Source organism: Juglans regia, chromosome 4, assembly GCF_001411555.2.
Source record: "Juglans regia cultivar Chandler chromosome 4, Walnut 2.0, whole genome shotgun sequence".
Lineage (NCBI taxonomy): Eukaryota > Viridiplantae > Streptophyta > Magnoliopsida > Fagales > Juglandaceae > Juglans > Juglans regia.
The window spans coordinates 15,043,145-15,066,431 of NC_049904.1; positions in this window are offsets into that span (position 1 = coordinate 15,043,145).

Below are 23,287 nucleotides of genomic sequence, written 5' to 3' on the forward strand. Positions count from 1 at the left end.
TTATCCAAATGAGGCCTACCGTTTGGATATAGAGTTAGTCTCATCTCACCACATCCAATCATCTCATTTCAACATCCAAACACTACTCAAACTGACGCTGAACAAAATAGAGATTAATTCTGGAGGCTAGTTAAACAACGAAATCTAGAGATTGAGATTGAGAAAAATCACAAATAGAAAGAAACTTTGAGATTAGGGTTTTACTATAAAATAAATTAAAAATCATCTTCTGAAGCCTACAAGTCAAGCTTAAATAGCCAACCAAAAATGGTAAAATTTAATTAAGGCTAAATAATAGAATATAGAATAAGATAATTATGGTTAAGATCTAGCCTAAGAATCCGGAATAAAATCTTTACTAAAGATAAACATTACCATAAAAGAAAATTGACCAAAAATGGAAGAATTAATTAAAAGTGATGATTCCAAACGAAAAATGGCTGAATTTCGGAAGGAAAAAGGGCTGAATTTGGGGTCCAAAAGGGACCCACTAGGCATAGCATAGTGATCACCCCGAAGAGAGCTTTCAACGTGTGAGCCGAAGAATCTCCCTGCCCAACTGAGGAATAGTCTTCTCGCCCAACTTTATCGCTTCTCACCCAAATTCTGGGAATACTTATATCTTTCCACCGATTTTGCATTAGTATACCTTCTCGAGATAGTCGAGTGGTTTTAACAATGCATCTGTTAGCAGAGCCTCATCGGCCTCGAATTCGATTTTGGATCCCCCAGCATCAGCCTCCACAGGTTGAAAAGAACTTGTTTTCGTGTTCACGCCATCATCGACAAAGCAGGGGCTAAGGTGTTTGACTTTGAACACATCCGAAGTCCTCATGTGACTGGGAAGACGTAGTCTATATGCATTGTCGTTGATCTTTTGGAGAACTTCACAGGGTTCAATCTTTCTATCCTTCAACTTATTGTACTCACCAATAGGAAAAAGATCTCGGGTTAGTACAGACCAAACAAGATCTCCAACATCAAAAAGTACTTGGCAACAACAATTGTTGGTGTGAACCTTGTACTTTGCATTGCTCGCTTGAATTGTTTGTTTGACTTGGTCGTGTACTCCTCGTAGGTGCTTAGCCATCTCCTCGACCTTAACATTCAGGTGATCAATCCGTGACACAGGGATCAAATCAAGGACGCTTGGCAGATTCTGTCCGTACACAACTTCAAATGGGCTCAACTTAGAAAATCGGTCGACCATGACGAAGATGGAATCCAGGGCGCATTAGGTCTTGGGTAAACCTATGACAAAATCCATACTGACATCAAGGCACGACCATCAGGTATAGGTAACGGAGTGTAAAGGCTAGCGTTGGTAAGGGTTCCCTTCACTCTCTGGCACACGAAACATCTTGTCATGTATCGTGCCACTTCATAGGTTAACATGGGCTAGTAGTAATCTATGACGATTAAAGCCAAAATCTTTTCTCTCCCAAAGTGCCCATCACCATGTAGGTCCCATATAATGTGTTCTCTCAAGGAACCGTCTGGGACACACAAAAGTAGGCGACATAATAAAAATCACTTCGCCTACCCTCAGTTACATCCTTAAGAATCTTTCAAAACAACGGACCTTCAGTGTACAAATCCCTAAAGGTGTCAAAGCCCACCACCCTGGTACTAATGGTGGTGAGGAGTGTCATGCGTTGGCTTAACATGTCTGCAACACGATTCAAGCTCCCAGATTGGTATCTCAGCGAGAATGTAAGCTCTTGCAGATAGGCGACCCACTTGGCATGTCGTCTTCTCAGCTTGTGTTGCCCATTGATGTACTTCAATGCCTCATGGTTAGTAATCAGAATGAACTCCTTTCGCACCAAATAATGTCTCCAGTGTTTAAAGGATTGCATAATGGCATAGAACTCCAAGTCGTATGTGGAGTAGTTTTTCTTCGATCCAAACAGTTTCTCACTAAGAAATGCAATAGGTTGTCCTTCTTGACTCAAGACGCCGCCAATATCCACTCCAGAAGCATCGCAATTCACTTTGAAGATCTTCTCAAAATCTGGGACTACCAAGACTGGTGCTTCAGTCATATTCTACTTAATTAGCCAGAAACTAGACTCTATTTCCTTGGACCACTGGAATGACCACCCTTTCAGGAACTTTATGATAGGTGTGATTAGAGTGCTAAAATTACGAATGAATCATAGATAAAAGGAGGCCAAGCCATAGAAGCTCCGCACCTAGTGTAGGGACTTGGGGGTTGGCCACTCTAAAATGGCTTCCACTTTGGACTGATCTGTGTGGACACCATCTGTAGAGACGAAAAATCCAAGGAATGTAATAGAAGAGGTGAAAAATTAGCACTTTTTCTGATTGACGAACAGAGACTCCTTTCATAACATCTTGAAAATAGCTCTGAGGTGTTCTACATGTGCCCCCCACGTTAGACTGTAGATGAGGATATCATCAAAGTAGATGACGACAAACTTTCCCATAAACAGCCGCAATACTTGATGCATAAATCTCATAAATATGTTGGGTGCATTGATTGGCCCAAAGGGCATGACCAACCACTCTAGAGACCATGTTACGTCTTGAATGCCATCTTCCACTCGTCGCCAGGGCGTATTCGTCGGATCTAGTGATACACTATTTTAATATCAATCTTGTAAAAGATCTTACAGCCAGACAACTAATCTAGCATGTTGTCCAGGCGGGGAATTGGGAATCTATACTTCATGGTGATTTTGTTAATGGCTCTGCTGTCCACGCACATGGGCCATGAACCATCTTTCTTAGGTACCAGGAGGGCAGGAAATGTACATGGACTTATACTCTCACGGATGTAGCCCATCTCTAACAATTCCAGTACTTGGCACTGCAATTCTTCTGATTCCTAGGGGCTGAGGCGATATGCTGCTCTATTGGATAAGCAAGATCCCGACACCAAGTCAATCTAGTGTTGTATATCTCTCATGGGTAGAAGGCCAGGGGGAAGGTCTTTCGGCATTAGATCTCCAAACTCAGATAGCATCTGCTGAACTTCTAACGGTATCTCACGGTCCATCCTGCCATGCTCGTCACATGGCACCAAGGCAAACACCATGCCTTCTTTCTTTGCCTCCTCCGAGAACCTAGCCTTTGAGAGAAGTGTGTGTCCCTTTTCGCCCTAAGGAGCAAAAGCAGCTCCCTCCCTATGGGTGCTAAAGTGACCTTTTTCCCTTTAATGCTAAGGGAATAGGTGCTTTTACGCCCATAATGAATCAAGCTCTAATCATACTATGACGATCTACCTAGCAATAAATCGCAAGCATCCATGGAGACCACGTCACACCACGAGTTGTCAAAATACTCCTGACCAATCGAAAAGGAGACCAAACACTATTGGTCAAAGGTGACCTCACTATCCTTCTTCAGCCATGACAGTTTGTACGGCTTCGAGTGATGGTTTGTCTTAAGTTGCAGCTTTTGAACTGCTTCCTCAGAGACCACGTTCTCATAGCTACCACTATCTATGATCATTTTGCACACCTTCTCGAAAAATAGTGCAGATGGTGTGAAAGATATTAGTTCTCAACCAATCTTTGCCCAAATCCCCCTTGGGAGTTGGTAAACTCTTCCTAACGACAAGGGTCTCCTTAGAGCACTCTCATTGGATTAGCTAAAGTTAAAGTACATTTTTGATGAATGTAAGATGAATTTAGCATTTAACTATTACATTCACATAAGTTTATACATTGGAATAGCCATTTTTTCATTATATGACAATAAAATAATATAAGATGAATTTAACTTTGACTATTCACATGAAATCTTCACAATGGATTATCCATTTATTCATTATATAGTAATGAGTAGTTAATAATTTTAAAAAAAAATTAACTTTTTTAATTATGAATTTATTTTATTTTATCATATTTTACTATTCATAATATTATATATTAATTAGTAAATGTATTCCAATTATATTTTTTCAATTGTCATTTAAAATAGAGAGAAATAATTGATATTAAAAGGAGAGAGAAAAAAAGAATATAAAATAGATTTGATGAATGAATAGTTCCTTTCAAATTTGGATATAATTTTAGATATTACTGTAACTATATTCCAAATATTTGGAATATAGCTATTTCAATGTGAGTTATTTTATGACTTAATAGCTAAATTCTCATTGAATTTAACTTTTAGCTAATCCAATAAGAATGCTCTTACCATCTCCGTGAAAGACTATCCTTTTCTTGCCATCTTCATCATAGATCGGTTCTCCCATGCTTTCAACATCCTTCATTTCATCCTCATTCAGTCAGAGGTTTTTCCCCTTCTGGGTGGTAGACTTTCCGCACTCGTTCGCCCTATGACTGGGCTCCCCACATCTAAAGCACCAAATATTGGTGTTTGAACTTTGACATTGAGTGGGCCGTGGTGTAGGGTGAGTCTCCTAGGGAGGGACCCCTCTTGTGTTCTGATCGCCCCTTGGCACAGGTTGCCTAGTTTGCTGTTTCTCCACGACTAGAGCAAACTGATAGGCTTCAGAAATAGTCCACAGAGAGTGAAAGCTAAGGATGTCCTATAAGGTTTGCCACAAGCCACCCAAATAATGTGCTACAGATTGCTTTTCAGTTTGGGAAAGATCATTAGGGGCCACCAACTGATAGAACTCCTCGGTGTACTCATCAACGGATTTCATTCTCTGCCTCAGTGTGTGAAGTCATTGAAACAAGGTCTAAGTGTATCCGAAGGGCAAAAAGTGACCCTTCATCTTCTCCTAGTCGCCAATCTTAGCTTTAGCCTATCACTCTCGACACTCGGCCTTTTAGTTTGATGGCGACTAGTTTCACCTTCATACTATATGGGACATCCTTGTAATCGAAGATACATTTCACTTCATGCAAGCAATTGATGAAACCCTCCGCCTGTAGAGTACCAGACAATTTCAGTAGATCCACTCTAAAGCCTAGGTCTCCACCTTGCTTCTCTCGACCACAATACTCCTGATAAGGGGCATGATTGTGATTTGGGTTCTCAAGGGACCCACTAGGCAGAGCATGGTGACCACAACGTGTGCACCGAAGCGCCGAAGAGAGAATTCGACCTGTGTGCCGAAGAATAAGTCTCCTCGCACAGCCGAGGCATAAGTCTGTTCACCCAACTGAGGAAATAGTCTTGTTGCCCAACTCTGTCGCTTCTCGCCGGTTTTGCGCTGGCCTACTTTCTCGAGATAGTACAATGCTTTTAACGTTCCATCTATCAGCTGAGCCTCATCGACCTATATCACAAACACAAAAAATAGTTTTTTTTTCTCCCCATGAAGATTTCCTCCAGCATTTCTATTCTCTCTCACATCTACTCTCATGCCTTTCTTTATCATTTATAATAACTAATCTTTTTTTAAATATAAAATCTTACGATTTGAAAAAACAATATGATTTGAAAAAGAATATTATCATTAAAAAATGATAAATTTTGAAAATGTTACAATTTTCAGGAGATCAATAATTAATGTTTTTAAAAATTATTAGAGAATAAGGTGCGGTTTGGATAGTGAGTTGAGATGAAATGAGTCACTACAACAAATTTACTTTTTAGGGATGAAAATTTTCGTCTCAAAAGGTTCTGATATCGTCTCTAAAAGTTTTTTGAGATGAAATTTTTTCGTCTCTATTTGTATTAAAAAGTCTATCTCAAAAGGTTCTTTGGGACGAAATTCAACTTTCATCCCAAAAAATATTTTTTGAGATGAAATTTGTCATTTCCATTCGAATGGATTCTTTTTTGGGACGAAAATTTTTTTGTCCATAATAGTCGTTCGAAGGCAAAAAATACCGTTCAAATAGATTTTATTTGGGAGAAAAAGAAAATTCCGTCCCTAATAGTCATAATAGATAGGGTTTTTGTTTTGGTGAACTAGTCGCAAATAGTCATTTGTCATTATTAAAAACGTCGCAAATAACTATTTGTGTCGAAAATGTTGGCTGCAAAAGCCCTTTTCTAATGAAATTATCTTGCAGGAAATTTTGTTTGTGACCAAAAGGTGTCAATTGTAGCGAGCTGATCTCCTGTCAAATACTTTTATTAAAATTTAAGAAGACTTAAGCATTTGTTGCCTTCACCTAGTAGCAAATAGTCATATAAAATCAGAAAAATTAATATAAAAGCTGCAAAAATATCTTCATTAGAAAATCTCCTCAAATTCTTAACCATAACAAATTAATTAACAATGTTTACACAACTCATTACATAGCCTTGAACATCTGAAAAATACAAAATAATGAAATGGGCCAATTTTGAAACTTTAATTCTTTTGTTCTTCCCAGATCTATTCAACTCAAGGATATTCAAGTCTTGAACTTTATATCTTCCCTTATAGTAAAAAACAATCCCTAAAGTATCCAAGATAAATAATAATATTAGTCTACAAAATGTCTCCGAAACAAAACCTACAAAATATAAACATAAAGCCTACACCAAGCATCAATTTGTAATAAATAATATTATAATAATAAAGAATAGAATAATGTACCAAAATAGTAAAAACAACATTTATAGCAAACAAAAAGCTTTTATAGAGTATGATTTATTATAGCAAACAAAATGATTTTTGAGTACCAAGCATTCCCTATTAGAACAAAAAAGAGAAACAATATTAGTAGAGTATACAAAAAATGCATATTAAAACTACAAAAAAAAAAAAAAATCTCATTTGTTTGAAAGAAAAAATAACTATTCTCATTCTCTACTTCACAAGAATACCCCCAGTGAGGGGGAAAAATAAAGAAGTCAACACGGGCCAAACCACCAGGCGTAGCCCACCTGGATTAGAAACTAGGGGACAAGAGGGAGACAAGAAGGGTCAGGAGGTAATGTGGGTGCCAGGGGGTCAGGAGGTAACTTGGGTGTAGGGGCTGTCAGGGGGGGCGCGCTCAGGCACGCAAAGGCTTGGTCTTACCTGCAGGGGCGCAAGCGGGAAAAGGCTATCAGATAAATAGAGGGGGAGGTTCTTATTCTTCTTCTTGGGTTCTTCTTCTTCCTCAACAGTCGGCTCTTTCAACCTCAGAACAGGGGAGCTCCAACGAAGACCTCTTCTCTGGTAAATTTATATTCAATATCACCATTGTATATTGAGATATGAGAGACCATAAGATACTGTAAACAATAATATTATAGTAGATTTCTCCTCCCCAACCCCCCATGGATGTAGGACTGGTGCCGAACTATGTAAATCTTGTTGTCATCTCTCATTACTTTCTCTGTGATTATTTTTCACTCACTGCCATGAACGTACGCTCTGCCTCTGTATAGCCGCAGGCCATGCAAGGCACCATGCCATGCCCACCAGCCACCAACGACCATGAGCAAGACCAGCTCAGCCGTGGGCCATGAACCACATTTGCCCATCCATGGGCCGTTGCATGCCATGGGACACTATGGCCCTTGCAAGACTATTTTATTGCTTTCATTTATTTTTATTTAAGTATTTTCCAAAGGACCTTTTGGGGTTTTTACTTTGTAATCTCTATAAGTAAGACCCTTAGTCATTTATTTTACATCTTTTAGCAATTTCCCAATGGGACAGCTATATTGTTTTGAGATCATATTTTCTGTGCTTATGCACTTGGGCTTCTTGGGTGAGATTTGTGAATCAAAAGGAGATGATCATCACCTTGAAATTCATGAATAGGTGTTATTCGTTTTAACCAATATGTGAGGTTTCTTTTCAACTTTGTGAAATTCGTGAATCAAAGTTGATTTGTTTATCTTTGTGTTCATTCAAAGTTCTTGGGTGTTCATATACTTTCAATTGTGTTCATTCACTTTCATAAACAACTTCCATCTCCCCAAACGTACCATATGGCCACCTTAGTGCTACCATAGTTACAATATTCGGCTACAACCCTAAATTGCCCTTCTTCCATTCCCCACTTGACCTAGCAGAAATTCCACTTTCCATATAGGGTTTCCTAAACTTTAGGAACCCTAATTGCCTTCCACATCCATATCCCTTATTCTTTGGTGATTGGTCATACTTACCATAGTTGATCCCTTAATTCTAGGAATCATCCTAGAATTACTCACTCTTCATACCAATCCATCCCAATCTTGCCATAGCCGAAACCCATATCTCCAAGATTACCTCCAATAAATTAGGAAACCCTTCTTCGGTCCAAACCCTAGCCTCACTCATCATCCAAACCCTAATCTCATCACAAGTGGTGCCAACTCTAATTGTCTCCACTCTAGTCATGCCTCACTACTCAAGTGCTTGAGTTCATCACTTAGGTCACCTTTTTCATCACCATCATTCACTATACCATCACTAAACACCAAACCTCCTTTAACCTAGGGACCCATCATTGCCACATTTTGTTCAAGTCCAAGCAAGAGGGCTAGCCACAAGGAAAATCAAGAAGAGAAGAACATAGTGTTTAGGGACTAGACCGAGGTCCCAAACATTAATTGGTGCTTTCATTGAGAGGATTATTGCTTGGTATTTTTGAGAAGTTCTCACTTCTCCTCGAGGTAAATGACGCGTTAACTTAACCTCTTGATTGGATTGGGGAATTCCTCTGGATTCCATTTATTTTTGTTATTGTTTGAGAAACGAAGTTTGGGGGTTGAGGTAGAGGATGAAGTAGTGTTATTCAAAGGGTGGACCACCCTTGAAGGTGGGGGATCTGAGGTTGGACAATTGTGTAAGCTGTGAACAAGCTTGCACAAGCCGAGTTGCTATCCAAAGTGCCGTGTGCAAGCTCAGTTGCAAGTGATAGACCGGATGTCAGTTTGCAAGTATTAGACTGAATTTTAGTTTGCAAACATCATGCAAGGAGGCAACCAAGAGCTTGAGGGGCAACATGTCTCCAACCGGGGACGCTTTAAAGCTCTAGAAGGGCATACCGTAAGGCTTACCAATGTCCTTGGCGAGGTCACCACTACATTGGCTGAGCTAAGGATGCCCTTGAATGATTAATGTAAAGAGACTAAAGAGAATAGAAGGGCCATGCAGGCCATGAAGCGGGAGACCAATGCAAGCCTTGAGAGGCTTGAGAGAACAATTGTAGAGACGAATGGCTAAAGGCCACCTCCTAGTCCGAATATGCAATGGCATGATGCCTTTGTTGATGGAGCCGAGACAAGTGTCACGGGTTTCATACATGAGCTACCACAACATGAGTTTATAAAAGGTGGAAGAGTAGAGAATGACTGTGTGGTTGTTGAGAGATGGATCCGTGATGAAGGCAACCACTATAGAAGTCTGAGTATGATGAGAGAACCTCAAGATGTGAGGTTCAAACCACCAAGATATGAAGATCATCAAGAGGCCTAGTATGAGTTTGCTCATGAGAGACTGAATGGTCATGATGACCATGTTGGTAGAAGAGACCATAACCATGATAGAGAGAGAGGCCACCATGGCCGAAGGTATGAAGATGACCACTATGATGATACAAGAGGAAATTGGGCTTATGACCGGGGACCAAAGAGAGTATCGATGGCTTGTTTTTACCTAGATGGAGAAGCAAGTAAGTGGTGGAGATGGATAAGGGGGACCAATATCAGAAAGAAAGAAAGAGAATGGGATGGACGGCTTTTGAGAAAGAATTCCTTATGCAATTCGGACCATCCCCTACTATTAACCATCATGGCCACTTGCCAAGTTGAGGAAATAAGGGAAGGTGCAGGTATACATTGAAGAATTTAGGCAACTTCAAACACTTGTGAGAGGTTGATCCAAGGAGGCCCTTGTGGGCACATTTGTTGATGGATTGAAGCCTTGGTTAGCCAAGGAAATCAAGTTGAAGCAACACACTAAGATTCAAGAAGTAATGAGAATGGCCGAAATTTTGGAAGATAGTACTTCTTTGGAGAAACGTCAATCTAGGGACATGGGGAGCAAGTTCACTAAAACCTTACGAACCAAAACTCCTTGGAAAGGTAAAGAGGTTGAAGTAGGGAAGCCCAAGCCATATGAAGTGAAGAAGCTCTCAAGGGAAGAAGTCCAAGAGAGGATCAAGAAAGGCTTATGCTTCAAGTGAGGGAAAAAGTGGAGTAAAGAACATAAGTGTAAGTCGGGTTGAGTCCGAACAAGATGAGGCCAAACCTAGTGAAGAAGATGAAGATGCCAAACTTTCCCTCAATGCCATGTCGAGAGTACAAAAACCCACTTCCATGAGGGCTATGGCATGGATTGGGAAATTTGAAGTCACTTTGTTAGTAGATAGTGGCTCTACTCACAACTTCATCAACTCCAATATTGTCACCAAAGTGGGGTTGAAGCCGAATGCCATTGAACCCTTTAAGGTTAAAGTTGCAAATGGAGACAAGTTAAAATGTGAGGGGCTTGTGAAGGAAGTAAAGATGAACATCCAAGGAGTGAGGATAGTGGCGGATTTGCATGTCCTTTCACAAGTGGGACTTGATGTAGTGTTGGGCAACGCTTGGCTTAGAGGTGTTGGGAAAGTAGTGCATGACTATCGCAAGATGACCATGGAGTTGAAGCTCAGGTCTAAGAAGAGGATATGGATGGCATTGACATGAAAGGTGGTGAAGTCTTGTGAGGCTTTGATGTTCAAAAAATTGTGTAAGGGTGGAACTCATTGCTTCGCCAATGTTTTAGCCAAAGAAGATTCGATTTTTGAGGTTGAGAAGATAGCATATAGGGGCAAACATGATGACTTGTCCTGGCTGCCCGTAGAAGTTCAAGAGGTCTTGAAGGACCATTGGGGGTTGTAGAGGTGCCTACTACATTGCCACCTACTAGGCCCTTCAACCATCGTATTGTGTTGATTGATGAGAACAAACTAATTAATGTACCTCCCTACCGAAATGCACACTTCCAAAAAGAAGAGATTGAAAGACAAGTTGATGACATGTTGAATGTTGGTTTGATAAGGCCAAGTACTAGTCATTTTTCTTCACCGGTCTTGTTGGAGAGAAAGAAATATGGCACTTGGAGATTTTGCACTGATTATCGGGCCTTGAATGAGGCAATGGTCAAGGATAGACTCCCTATCCCTACGGTTGATGAGATGCTTGATGAGCTACATGGGGCAAGGGTATTTTCTAAACTTGATTTGAGGGTTGGGTACCACCAAATAAGGATGAGAGAAGATGATGTGCACAAGGCGGACTTTAGGACTCACTCCGGGCATTATGAGTACCTAGTGATGTCGTTTGGGCTATGTAATGCTCCTTTTTCATTTCAAGCCACTATGAATATCATATTCAAGCCGCTTTTGAGAAGGTTTGTGCTTGTATTTTTTGACGATATTTTGGTTTATTCCAAATCTGTGGAAGCACATAAGGAGTATTTGAAAATTGTGATGAGAGTCTTGGAAGAACACCATTACTTTTATAAAGGCTTATAAATGTGCCTTTATAGAAAATGAACTTGAGTACTGGGGGCATTTCATTTCGGGTGAAGGGGTGAAAATGGACCAAAGAAAGATTGAAGCAATGGTTGATTGGCCATTGCCCAATGATGTTTAAGCTTTGAGGGGTTTCTTGGGTTTGACGGGTTACTATAGGAGGTTTGTGAAGAATTATGGACTTTTAGCTAAGCGACTTACTTCCCAACTCAAGAAAGACAATTTTGAATGGACCCAAGAAGCATGAGAAACATTTAAAGACTTGAAGAGAGCCATGACCATGACACCCCTACTTGCTTTGCCTAACTTTGAAAAGCCATTTGAAGTTTATACCGATGTAAGTAGTGAAGGTATAGGTGTTGTTTTGGTTCAAGAAAATAAGCCAATGGCTTTTATTTCCAAAGCACTTAGGCCAATGAAGAAGGTTTGGAGCACTTATGATGACATCGTGTCGAGATATCCACATTTAATCCTTGAGGGCAAGGATGTGCTTGAAGGGAGTGGCAATGTCAGAAACCCTAGGACTTGACACTGCCCTTGACATGCTAAGACAGCCCCTAACATGCCTAGTGACATGCCAAGGTAAGCCCTTGTCACTGGCATGCCAGGATACCCTCATTGACACGCCCAAGACAACCAGTGGGCATGCCACGGCACCAGCCCTGACATGCCCTTGATAGTCCCCAGTGCCCAGTAGGCATGCCATGGCCCCCACAGGGATGTCCACCTCTTCGGATCGATAGACACCCCCACAGGGTCCTCCTCCTTGGCTCGGCAGACAATCCCCATGGGGTCGTCCTCCTCCTTGGCTCGGCAAACACCACCTACGGGGTCCTCCTCCTCGGCTTGGCAGACACCCCCCACAGGGTTGTCCTCCTCCTCGGCTCAGCAGACAACCCCCATGGGGTACTCCACCTCTTCGGCTCGGGCACACCTTGCGCGAGTCCCTCCTCTGCTCATGGTTCTCCACGGTAACACCTCGGCTCGAGAAGCAATACCTGCATGGCAGCCCACCAGCTCGTGATAGAACCACCTTCACGGGGATCACCGGTGCAAAAATCATCTGCTCAAGAGTTGTCAAACTTGGGAGCCACTAGCCCTTCACATTGTACCCCTCAGATCGGGAGCATCACTTGCACGGGGCACGACCACATAGTCTGGACCAGCCATTTGCATGGGTTCAGACCTTACCACTCGCCACAAAGGAGTAAAGCTGCAGACTACCCTTTTGCACGGGACTTGGACAATGCTGCACAAGGCTCGAACAGTGCACCATTTGGAGGGCCCTAACGGGACTCATTTTCACTGTTTGGACTGTTTCTGACTTGCTCAGACGTGATTCCTCAATAGCACGAGACTTGTTGGAAGCCACGTTGAGTCAAACTTGCATGTCCCATGCAACGATGCTCAAGGACTCTAAGGCTTCGTTTGGATGATAAATTCATCTCAGATGAGTTCATTTTTAGAGTACTTCCCACATCCAAACACAAGTTTCACTTTTATTGAATGTAGTTCAATTTTCAATTCATCTTTGGGCCCTACACTGACAAACATTAGATCACCTTTTCTATTATTTCATTTTACCTCTGTTTCTTCTTTCCATCCCTCGATTTTTGTGTTTTCATTTGCTCGCTTTACACAAATGTGAAAGAATGGAATGCAGCTGCATGGTTTTAATTTTTTTTTTGTTTACCGGTTGCGCTAGCTGTGACATATCATGTCAGGTGGGTCCCATATATTTACAATTTTATATAAATATATCTAAACTCATCTTAACATCCAAACTCACTTAAACTCATCTTAAGTGGGTCCCACAAAACTCACTCAATCAACTCAACTCACTACTACTCATAGAGAGCTCAACTCAGCTCAACTCAACATCCAAATGCAGCCTAAAAAGATAAAAAATAAAGTGAAAAAGAAGGGCAAAGCGATAGACAACTACGGACAATTTTCGGCCAAGTAGGGACTGACTATAGCAACTAGAAACTTCCCAGTATTGTCTCACAAAATTTGCTTGAATTTATTTCTATTAACGAAATTACTTCTTATAGTGCCGAAACACCGGTCATGGGCATCGCTTTCCGGCAAAGCAATTTGGCACGGACAAGTGCCCCCGTCCAAAAAAGCCGAGTCCCTAAACTCGTAAGAAAAACAAAGTCAAGTCCCTATACTAGCAAGAAGACCGGTCTCTTGATTCGCTGTAGGATAAGGGCAAGTCCCAGGACTTGCCACCAACCCCCCGTCCAATAAAGCCGAGTCCCTACACTCGGAAGAAGACAGATCCCTTGACTAGCTGCAGGGTAAGGTCAAGTCCAAGGACTTGCCGCCGACCCCCTGTCCAACGAAGCCGAGTCCCTACACTCGCAAGAAGACAGGTCCCTTGACTCGTTGTGGGGTAAGGCCAAGTCCCAGGACTTGTCGCTGACCCCACATCCAATTGAGCCGAGTACACTCGCAAGAAGATGCGTCCCTCGACTCGCTAAGCTGAGTCCTTACACTCGCAAGACTACAGGTCCCTCGACTCACTATAGGGTAAGGTCCCAAGTCCCCGGACTTCGTACCGACCCCCCATCCAACTAAGCCGAGTACTTATACTCGCAAAAAGGCAGGTCCCTTGACTCGCTAAGCTAGTACACTAGCAAGAAGATGGGTCCCTTGACTCGCTAAGCTGAGTCATTGCACCAGCAAGAAGACGGGTCCCTTGACTAGCTGTGGGGTAAGGCCCCAAGTCTCCGGACATGGTATTCGTTACCTCGGATCGATGATTTATTTGATCCACTTCAAGGAGCACAGGTATTCTCAAAGAAAGACCTTTGTTCAGGGATACCACCAGTTAAAGATTAAGGCAGAAGATGTTCCTAATACTGCCTTTAGGACAAGGTATGGACATTACGAATTTCTAGTAATGTCTTTAGGATTGACTAATGATCCAGCGGCTTTTATAGATTTAATGAACTGTATATTCAAGGAGTATGTTGACCAGTTTCTTATCATACTTATTGACGATATACTGGCTTATTTTAAGAGACAGAAAGAGCATGCAAAGCACATGGAAGTGGTCCTACAAATTTTATGGGAGAAGAAATTGTATGCCAAACCGACTGAGTGTGAGTTTTGGCTACAGGATATTTCTTACTTGGCCACATAGTGTCAAAAGATGGGATTTCTGTGGATCCATCGAGGGTTGAGGCAATTTTAGAATGGCCTAGACCTAAGACAATCCAAGAGATCAAGAGCTTTTTGGGTCTTGCTGGGTATTACCGGATATTTGTCGAAGAGTTTTCCCGCAATGCAATCCCCATGACAAAGCTCACCAGGCAAGGGGAGAAATTTATATGGACTGAAGAGTGTGAGAAATCCTTCCAGGAGTTGAAAGAGAAGCTTGTGATGGCGCCTGTTCTAACTATACCTTCGGGTATAGGTGGTTTCGTGATATACAGCGACGAGTCACACCAAGGGTTGGGATGTGTCCTGATGCACCGCGGGAGAGTTGTAGCGTATGCTTCATGCCAACTCAAGGATTATGAGCGCAACTACCTGGCCCACGACCTAAAGCTTGCAGCAGTTGTCTTCGCCTTAAAGATTTGGCAACATTACTTGTACGGAAGCACTATGAGATTTACACGGATCACAAGAATCTTAAATATTTCTTCACTCAAAAGGAATTAAATGTGAGATAGCGTAGGTGGTTGGAGCTGATAAAGGATTTTGGCTATGCCATCAACTACCATCCCGGCAAGGCTAATATTGTAACAGATGCCCTTAGCAAGAAGTCTTCTTCTGGTACACTTACGACCATGTACACCCCTCAGCAATTTATTCTCCTAGACATGGAGAAGCTAGGAGTGGAGATGGTGAGGGATGTACAGGCGATGTTAAGTACCTTGGTTCTTAGTTTTACAGTATCAGACCAGATTAAAGCTGCTTAGAGAGAAGATGTCAACCCTCAGAAGATCAAGATAGAGGTTTAAGAAGGGAAGCAACTCAACTTTATGGTTTCTAAAGATGAGTCACTGCGATTCAAGGGGAGACCTTGTGTACTAGCAGAGAAAGAATTACAGGATCTACTACTGAGGGAGACTCACGGGTCTTTATACACAGTGCATTCGGGTAGCACCAAGATGTATCGAGACCTAAGACAACATTACTGGTGGAGTGGAATGAAGAGGGATGTATCTAATTTTGTAGCAAAAGGTCTGACGTGCCCAATGGTTAAGGCCGAGCATCAAGGGTCTTTAGGAACACTACAACCAGTGTCGATCCCAGTTTGGCCATGGGACGAAATTAGCATGAACTTCGTGACATAATTTTCTAAAACCTCAGGCGGATAAGACTCAACATGGATGATCGTCGATAGGTTGTCCAAGACAGCTCACTTCATCCTTATTTAGATGACCTATTCGATGAGCAAATTGGCAGAACTGTATGTCCGGGAGATAGTCAGACTACATGGCATTCCATCCAAGATCGTGTTGGATAGGGATTTGCGGTGCACGTCAGCATTCTAAAGGAGTGTACAAAAGAATATAGGGATTAGTATGTCTAAGGGTAGCTCCCATGAAAGGGGTGATGAGGTTCGGAAAGAAAGGCAAGCTAAATCCTAGATTTATTGGCCCATTTGAGATCCTGGAAAGAGCAGCAGTAACTTACAGACTTGCACTCCCTCCTCAATTCTCAAACCTGCGCAATGTATTTCACATGTCATTGCTTCATCCCTCCCACGTGATTGAGCACGCACCCTTCAAGTACACGAGGATTTCTCCTATGAAGAAGCACTGATTTGGATCCTGGATCGGAAGGTACAAGTGCTCCGCAACAAAACAATTCCGACGGTCAGTGCTATGGAACCACCACACCAAACAAGAGGTGTTGTGGGAGCATGAAGACGATATGAGGAAAAAGTATCCGACCCTTTTCTTTGTGGTACATTCAATATCGAGGACGAGATTGTTTTTAAGGGGGGTAGAGTTGTAATACCTGAGTCCTACTACGTGGGTCCTTACATCGTTTTATTAATTCTTTAAGTTAAATATTTTGAGATAAAGATTTTTATTACTTTTAATTATTTTATTTTAAGATGAGTATGCTTTGTTTTTAAAAATATGATTTATTAAAATAAATCAAGGGTATTATTTTTAAGACTTTGAAATATTTTTCCTTAAGCCCTTTAATTTTATTCATTTAGAAAATGGCCTAATTATTCTCTACCATTGGATTGATAGGTGAAAAGTAACCCCGACGTAGATAGATCTCCACCATTCATCTCCCAAGCTTATGTGATAAGCCTTGACTAAGGCAATTAAACCCTCTACCCCTTTTCACCCGTAGGCATCCAAGATAAGCCACAAAATCATTGTTCTATTCTTTTACCCGTAAGCTTCCTAAGGAAGCTATTGCACCCATAGGTCAAGGCAACAAAAGAGAGAAGAGAAAAATAAAAACTATCCTAAGGTATTTTGCTCCTACCAGTCGACCCTCACCCAAGAAAGAAAAAGAACAAGTTTTCATCTTCTTCTCCAAGCTAAAGCCGATCCTTTCTTCTTCTCCTCTCTTCTCACCTTCAAGAAACCAAACTCCTCACATCATCTTCAAGCTTATGACTCCGTAGCAAGGGAAGAAGAAAAGTATTTTTCTCACATCCTCTCCAAGCCATACGAGTATATTCTCATCTCTACCCATTTTCAGCTTTGCCTCAAAGCTTGGAACTAAATCTCGATTTCGTCTTCTAAATGGTGAAATATTGAAGGTTATAGACTTTTAAATTATTCCCTAGTATGATTTACATGTGAGTTTCGAGTTTCACCATTTTTCTTACCTATGATGTTTTGGTTTTGGGGTTTAAAACAGTGATATCGTGTTGCTCTTCATCCACACGGCTATATCTCTATTTGGTCTTCTACTTGTGTTTTGAAAGGAGCTAAGAGCTTAAGGTAAAAATCCTAATTTGACTTGTTTATTTTTAATGTGATTTTGGAAGCTCAATAAGTTGTTTTAGCTTGTGTTTTGATGTAGTTAATTTCCTATATTACAAATAAATATATATGTCCTGTTTTTAGCCATAACCAAATGGTATTATAGTTGTTTTGCTATGTATTTTCCTATATTTCGAAAATACTATGTCGCTATTAAACTTGATTTAATCATAGGTGATGATTAAAGTGATTTTAAATTATATATGTTGGCCTCATGTGCCTTGTATTGAGGTTTGGTTGGTAATCTATTTTTAGGATGCTAGAGGTTTGGTTTAAAGGTTTTGTTGGTTCTATAATTTTACATTTTGCTTTTAAAAGGTATTAAGTGAATAAATCATAAGCTTAAGTGTTTAAAGGTTTTAAAGTTTCTTAATGGGTAACTTTGCCATACTTTATGCTATTTTAATTTTTACTGGGAGGTTTTCTCTAAACTAATTAATATATTGGTTATGTGAATAAGTTATAGCTTAGTTAGTTTAGATTAAAGGTTTTGCTTGGTTCTATAATTTTACATTTTGCTTTTAAAAGGTATTAAGTGAATAAATCATAAGCTTAAGTGTTTAAAGGTTTTAAAGTTTCTTAATGGGTAACTTTGCCATACTTTATGCTATTTTAATTTTTACTGGGAGGTTTTCTCTAAACTAATTAATATATTGGTTATGTGAATAAGTTATAGCTTAGTTAGTCTAGATATAAGAGATTTTTTGTGCATGATATATTATGATATGCAAAGCTATCCAGTACCCCTAAGCCCATATCAAGCCATGTCTTGATGTAAAAATAGCCCATTTATGTTGTCCCTCGTTTGGTTAAATTCTACCTATCCCAAGAGTCCAAAATATTGATAAGCTATCCCTTTTATAATGAGGGACTATAAGTTGATTTAAAGGTCATGTTTCCTAAGCTTGTTTAGCCTACTTGAGATGCCTAAATCTATTTTAAAACTCATTGTTGAGAATTTTCCAGATTTTATCTCCTAATGTCCACAACTCAAAGTGAGCTTGACCCAAAGATACCTTGCTTGAAGCCTATGAATTCTTAACTACTTTTCATGTAAGCTTTTAAAATAGCATTTCCATGGACAGCTAGCTCGTCTTAATATTTAAGTTATTTCACTTGTACGTTGAGGTGAGTAGTCATTTGGGTTAATGTTAAGCACAGAAGGGACGTTAGATTGTAATATCGTGGCTTTCTCTTTTAAAGGGAGGGCTAAAGAATATTGTATGAATATTAACACGCTTATGTTATTTATTGGAATAGGAATATCGATGATGGAAGTATCAAGAAGTATAGAGGTAAGTAGATATGACCATTTTTTTTTTAAGAAAGAACAGGAAGTCACATGTCCAATAGTGACCTCTCCCAAAATTTATTAACAAAGCCCTCACTTATGGCGGAGGAATATCGTGGTGACAAGAAATGACCATGGAAACAAGCCCACAACCAAGAAAAAACCAAAACTAGAACAAAATTATTAGATCACTATTAAAACAATACCCACCAAAAACCCAATCAAAAACAAGTTTTACAAATAACCCCAAAATCATAATCTAACATCTCAACGAAGGAAAACCCAAAGAATCGAAATGAATTAGACCTCTAAAAACCCGAGGCAAATTATAACTACTAAAAAAATCCCAATCAGAACCTGAAGCCCTACCTTAGCTAACCAATCCGCCACCGTATTACCTTCATGAAAGACATGTTGAAACCGACATTGAACTGTGCAAGCTAAATCAACAATTTTCTCCTAGAAATCCTCAAGGTACCACACTCCACATCTCCCTCTGAGCCACCAAGAGATAACTACCATAGAATCCATTTCAACTATCACATTTAAGATATTCAACGATTTGCATCTTCTCAACCCATGAAGGAGAGCCATGAGCTCCGCCTTATTATTAGAACCAAAATCAATATGAGAAGCATAAGCCTAAACCATCCCACCAGAAGCATCCCGAATAACCCCACCAATACCACAAGAACCAGGATTACCAATACTACTACCATCCGTATTCAATTTAAACCACCCCAGCGTCGGTTTATCCCACCTCACCACTTTACAACATGGAGCTTTCGGAACCACCGGAATTATCCGCAAGGCCTCCAGGATCATGCCATCTCGACGAGATAGATTCTTATTTTGCTTAGCCACTTGTGAAAGAGACCCTAACCACCCATAAATAGAATGAACAACAGAATTATGCGATTCCAAAATACCTTCCATTCTAGCAGGACATCTCCTCCTCCATAGACGCCAAGTAACAATAATGGGAATGATGCCAACAATAAAGTCCACCTGTGAGGAAGAGCTAGCACGCCTAAACCAAATCTCAACATTCTATTTCCAAGTTCTACCAAGAGGTATGCCAATAAGATTTCTAAAAAAAGACCACACTCTGTGTGGAAATTTACCCTCAAAAAGCACATGATTAATATCTTCAATATGACCAGGATTGCAACAATCACATTTGGACACAAGCGGAATACCAATAGGACGTAATCTATCATCCACACTCAAGGCCATAAACCATGACCTCCAAAAATGGATAGATATTTTTAAAGGAAGATTCTTATGCCAAATCCATGCACGCAATCCATAGAATTACCTCTAATACGAATACAATTCCATGTAGATTTTGTAGAGAACATACCTGTATTCGTGGGAGTCCAAATTAGAACATCCTTTCCATTCTTCGGACCAGCTAAAGCAGTTACTATCGCATCCACCTTATCTTGCCCTACTAACTCCTCCAATAACTCCACATCTCAAATATCTGACAACCTACAATCTTTAACTTTCAAAAGGGGAGAACCCATAACAGTCATCTCATTAATCAATGGACCATTATCCCTCCATTTGTCATACCAGAAAAAAAGATCACCCTCTCTAATCCTCCATTTAGAATTATTTAACAACAACAGAATACAATTAGCAACCATTCTCCAAAATCGAGAACCTTTATTATTTTCTATAAGAGACCATGGCCGGGTTCCAACATATTTGGCTTTGAAAAAATTAGCCCATAAAGAATTACCTTGAAAAAGGTTTCAAGTAAAGCGCATATGCAAGGCTTTCTAAACGTCTTCAAGGCTTCGTAACCCAAGTCCTCCTTCTTCCACAGGCTTACAAATCTTATTCCAAGCCAACCATTTTTTTTTCAGCCCATCAGCTTCTCCCAAAAAAAAAGAACTCATCAATCTATGAATCTTGGCAATAGTAACTTGAGGTACCTGTAAAACAGCAAGTAGATGGATATTCATACTAGAAATAACATGCCTCAAAAGAACAAGTTTTCCTCCTAAAGGAAGAAGCCTCATCTTCCATCCACTGATCTTTTGCCTCACTTTATTCACCATGTCTTCTAAATGAGCCTGTTTCAAATGCCCTCGAATTATTGTCACACCTAGATATTTGAAAGGGAAAGTCCCTTCCATAAAGCCCGTCTGACGTAAAATCCACTGCTTACGCCAATTTGTAATTTTATTAGAACAATACAAAGCAGATTTCTGAACATTAATAGTTTGTCCTGACCACCTCTCATATTGAATCAAAAATTGTTGAAGAACCCACACCGATCTTTGACTTCCATTAGAAAAAACCATGACATCATCAGCATACATCAAATGAGAGATAATAGGCGTACCTCGGGCCTGAGAGAAAAGGCCAAACTGATTCTCTTGCACACTCCTATGGATCAAACGGGAAAGGACCTCTTGTTGAATGATAAACAAAAAAGGAGATAGAGGATCACCTTGACGGAGACCTCGACCACCCGGAAAGAAACCCTTAACAGTGCCATTCATCATGATAGAATACCAAGGGGTAGATATACATGAATAAATCAACTCACAAAATTGAGAGGAGAAGCCAAACCTTCGCAAGACCGTTATCAAGAATCCCCAATCCACCCGATCCTAAGCTTTCACCACATCCACTTTTAACAAAATATTACCCCCATGTATTCTTTTATTGATAGACTGCACCAACTCCTGAGTGAGACTAATGTTCTAAAAAATACTCCTTCTAGGAATAAAGGCTCCTTGCTCAGAAGAAATCAAGCGAGGTAAAATACCAGTTAATCGAGAGACAATAATCTTGGAGCAAATTTTATAAAACACAGAACAAAGACTGATAGGACGAAACTTATCAAAACCTGTGGGTGACTCCATCTTTGGTATAAGAACCAAATATGAGGCCGTGAAAAATTTGGGAAGATCCTTGGTCATAAAGAATTCCACTACCACCTTCCAAATATCAACCTTAACCACCTCCCAACAATTTTTATAAAAACCCGATCCAAACCCATCAAGACCCAGAGAGCTTTGATTTGGAATGGAAGATAATGCCTCAAACACTTCCTCTAAAGTAGGCGGCCTAAGCAAAAAAATATTTTCCTCCTCTAGTATGATCGGATCAATGAGTCCTTCCAGACTAGATTGCTCTATGGGTGGCTCTCCTCGAAGTGAATTATGAAACAATTCCACCGCCCCTTGGTGTATACTCTCCGGGCTCTCATAAGCTACCCCATTCGATCTCATTTCCAGCATCCTCTTCCTTCTCTTATTGGCAAGACAAGCATGAAAAAATTTTGAGTTACTATCACCCTCCAACTTCCATTTATGCTTAGCCATTTGAGCCAATCTCATCTCTTCCTGATGCCTCCAACCAGCTAGATTTGAGACTGCATCATGGAGTTCTCTCTCCAAGTTTACCTCCCAATTTGATTGAAGCTGCAGCTCAATCACCTCAACCTGTTTTTCAAGGGCATCAATACGCCCTTTAGTGTGACCAAATACTCCTTTATTCCATTCCCGAAGCATCACCTTTGTATGTTTTAATTTCTTACTTAAACACAGGATCGGAGAACCTACCATCTGTAAACTCCAAGCCACTCGAACACAATCCAGGAAACTAGGATGATCCACCCACATTTGTTGAAAACGAAATGAAGACGGACTATAGGAAAACAGATCTTTCTTGAACTCAATGACCATGGGGGGGAATGGTCTGAAGTAGATCTAGACAAATAAGAGCAAATAGTGTTAGTGAACAAATTACTGAATGAACTATCCATTAGAGCATGATCAAGCCGAGCCCACGAACGCCCCAAACCTGACTGCCCATTACACCAAGGGAAACTACTCCCTTTCATAGCCATTTCCATAAGACCCCCTTGATGAATCCAATCATTAAAATCATCCATAGCAACATTAGGCCGAGGTCTTCGTCTTCTCCTTTCCAAATCATTCCGGATAATATTAAAATCCCCCACAACAACACAAGGATCTAAACCCAAATGATTAATGCTGAGCTCTTCCCATAGATAGTGTCTCTCCACACAGGAACATTTGGCATAAATCACATGAATCAAAAATTTCTCCGCACCATTCTCTACAACAATTGAAATAAATTGCATACCCATCCTGACAACTTGCACCTTATAAATACTACTCCACAAAATCCATATTTTCCCTCCTTCCACCTCATTAGAAATAACCTTATCAAAATTTAGACTTCTAGCCAATTTACAAGCACCCTCTAACTTTTGAAAAGGTTCAAAAAGAGCAACGATTTTCGGTTTATATCTACCAACCAACGTCTTTAATCTGTTTCTAGAGGTCCCAACCCCTCTAATATTCCATACCAAGATGGAATCAATCATTAAGCAATATTAGAATTTCGGGCTAGAACCCGAGAAGAACTACGCATTTTAATAAACTTCTTTTTGTTATACCTCTTTTTACCTTCATTAACCTCAGATTCAGTAAAATTCTCTTTAGCTTGTGAAAAACCTCTGTCTGCTGTTCTAGATCCGGTTCTGAAGAACAATTCTCATCCAATAGGATTTCTTCATCAACTTCCTCATTAGATTCCTCTTCCACCGCTGGTTGCTTCTGCTCTATTATCAGACCATTAACAGCAATCCGTTCCGCAGGCAAAATCTGGTTTACATCCATAGAAAGCTCCACATGACACGCACCCGTAACATT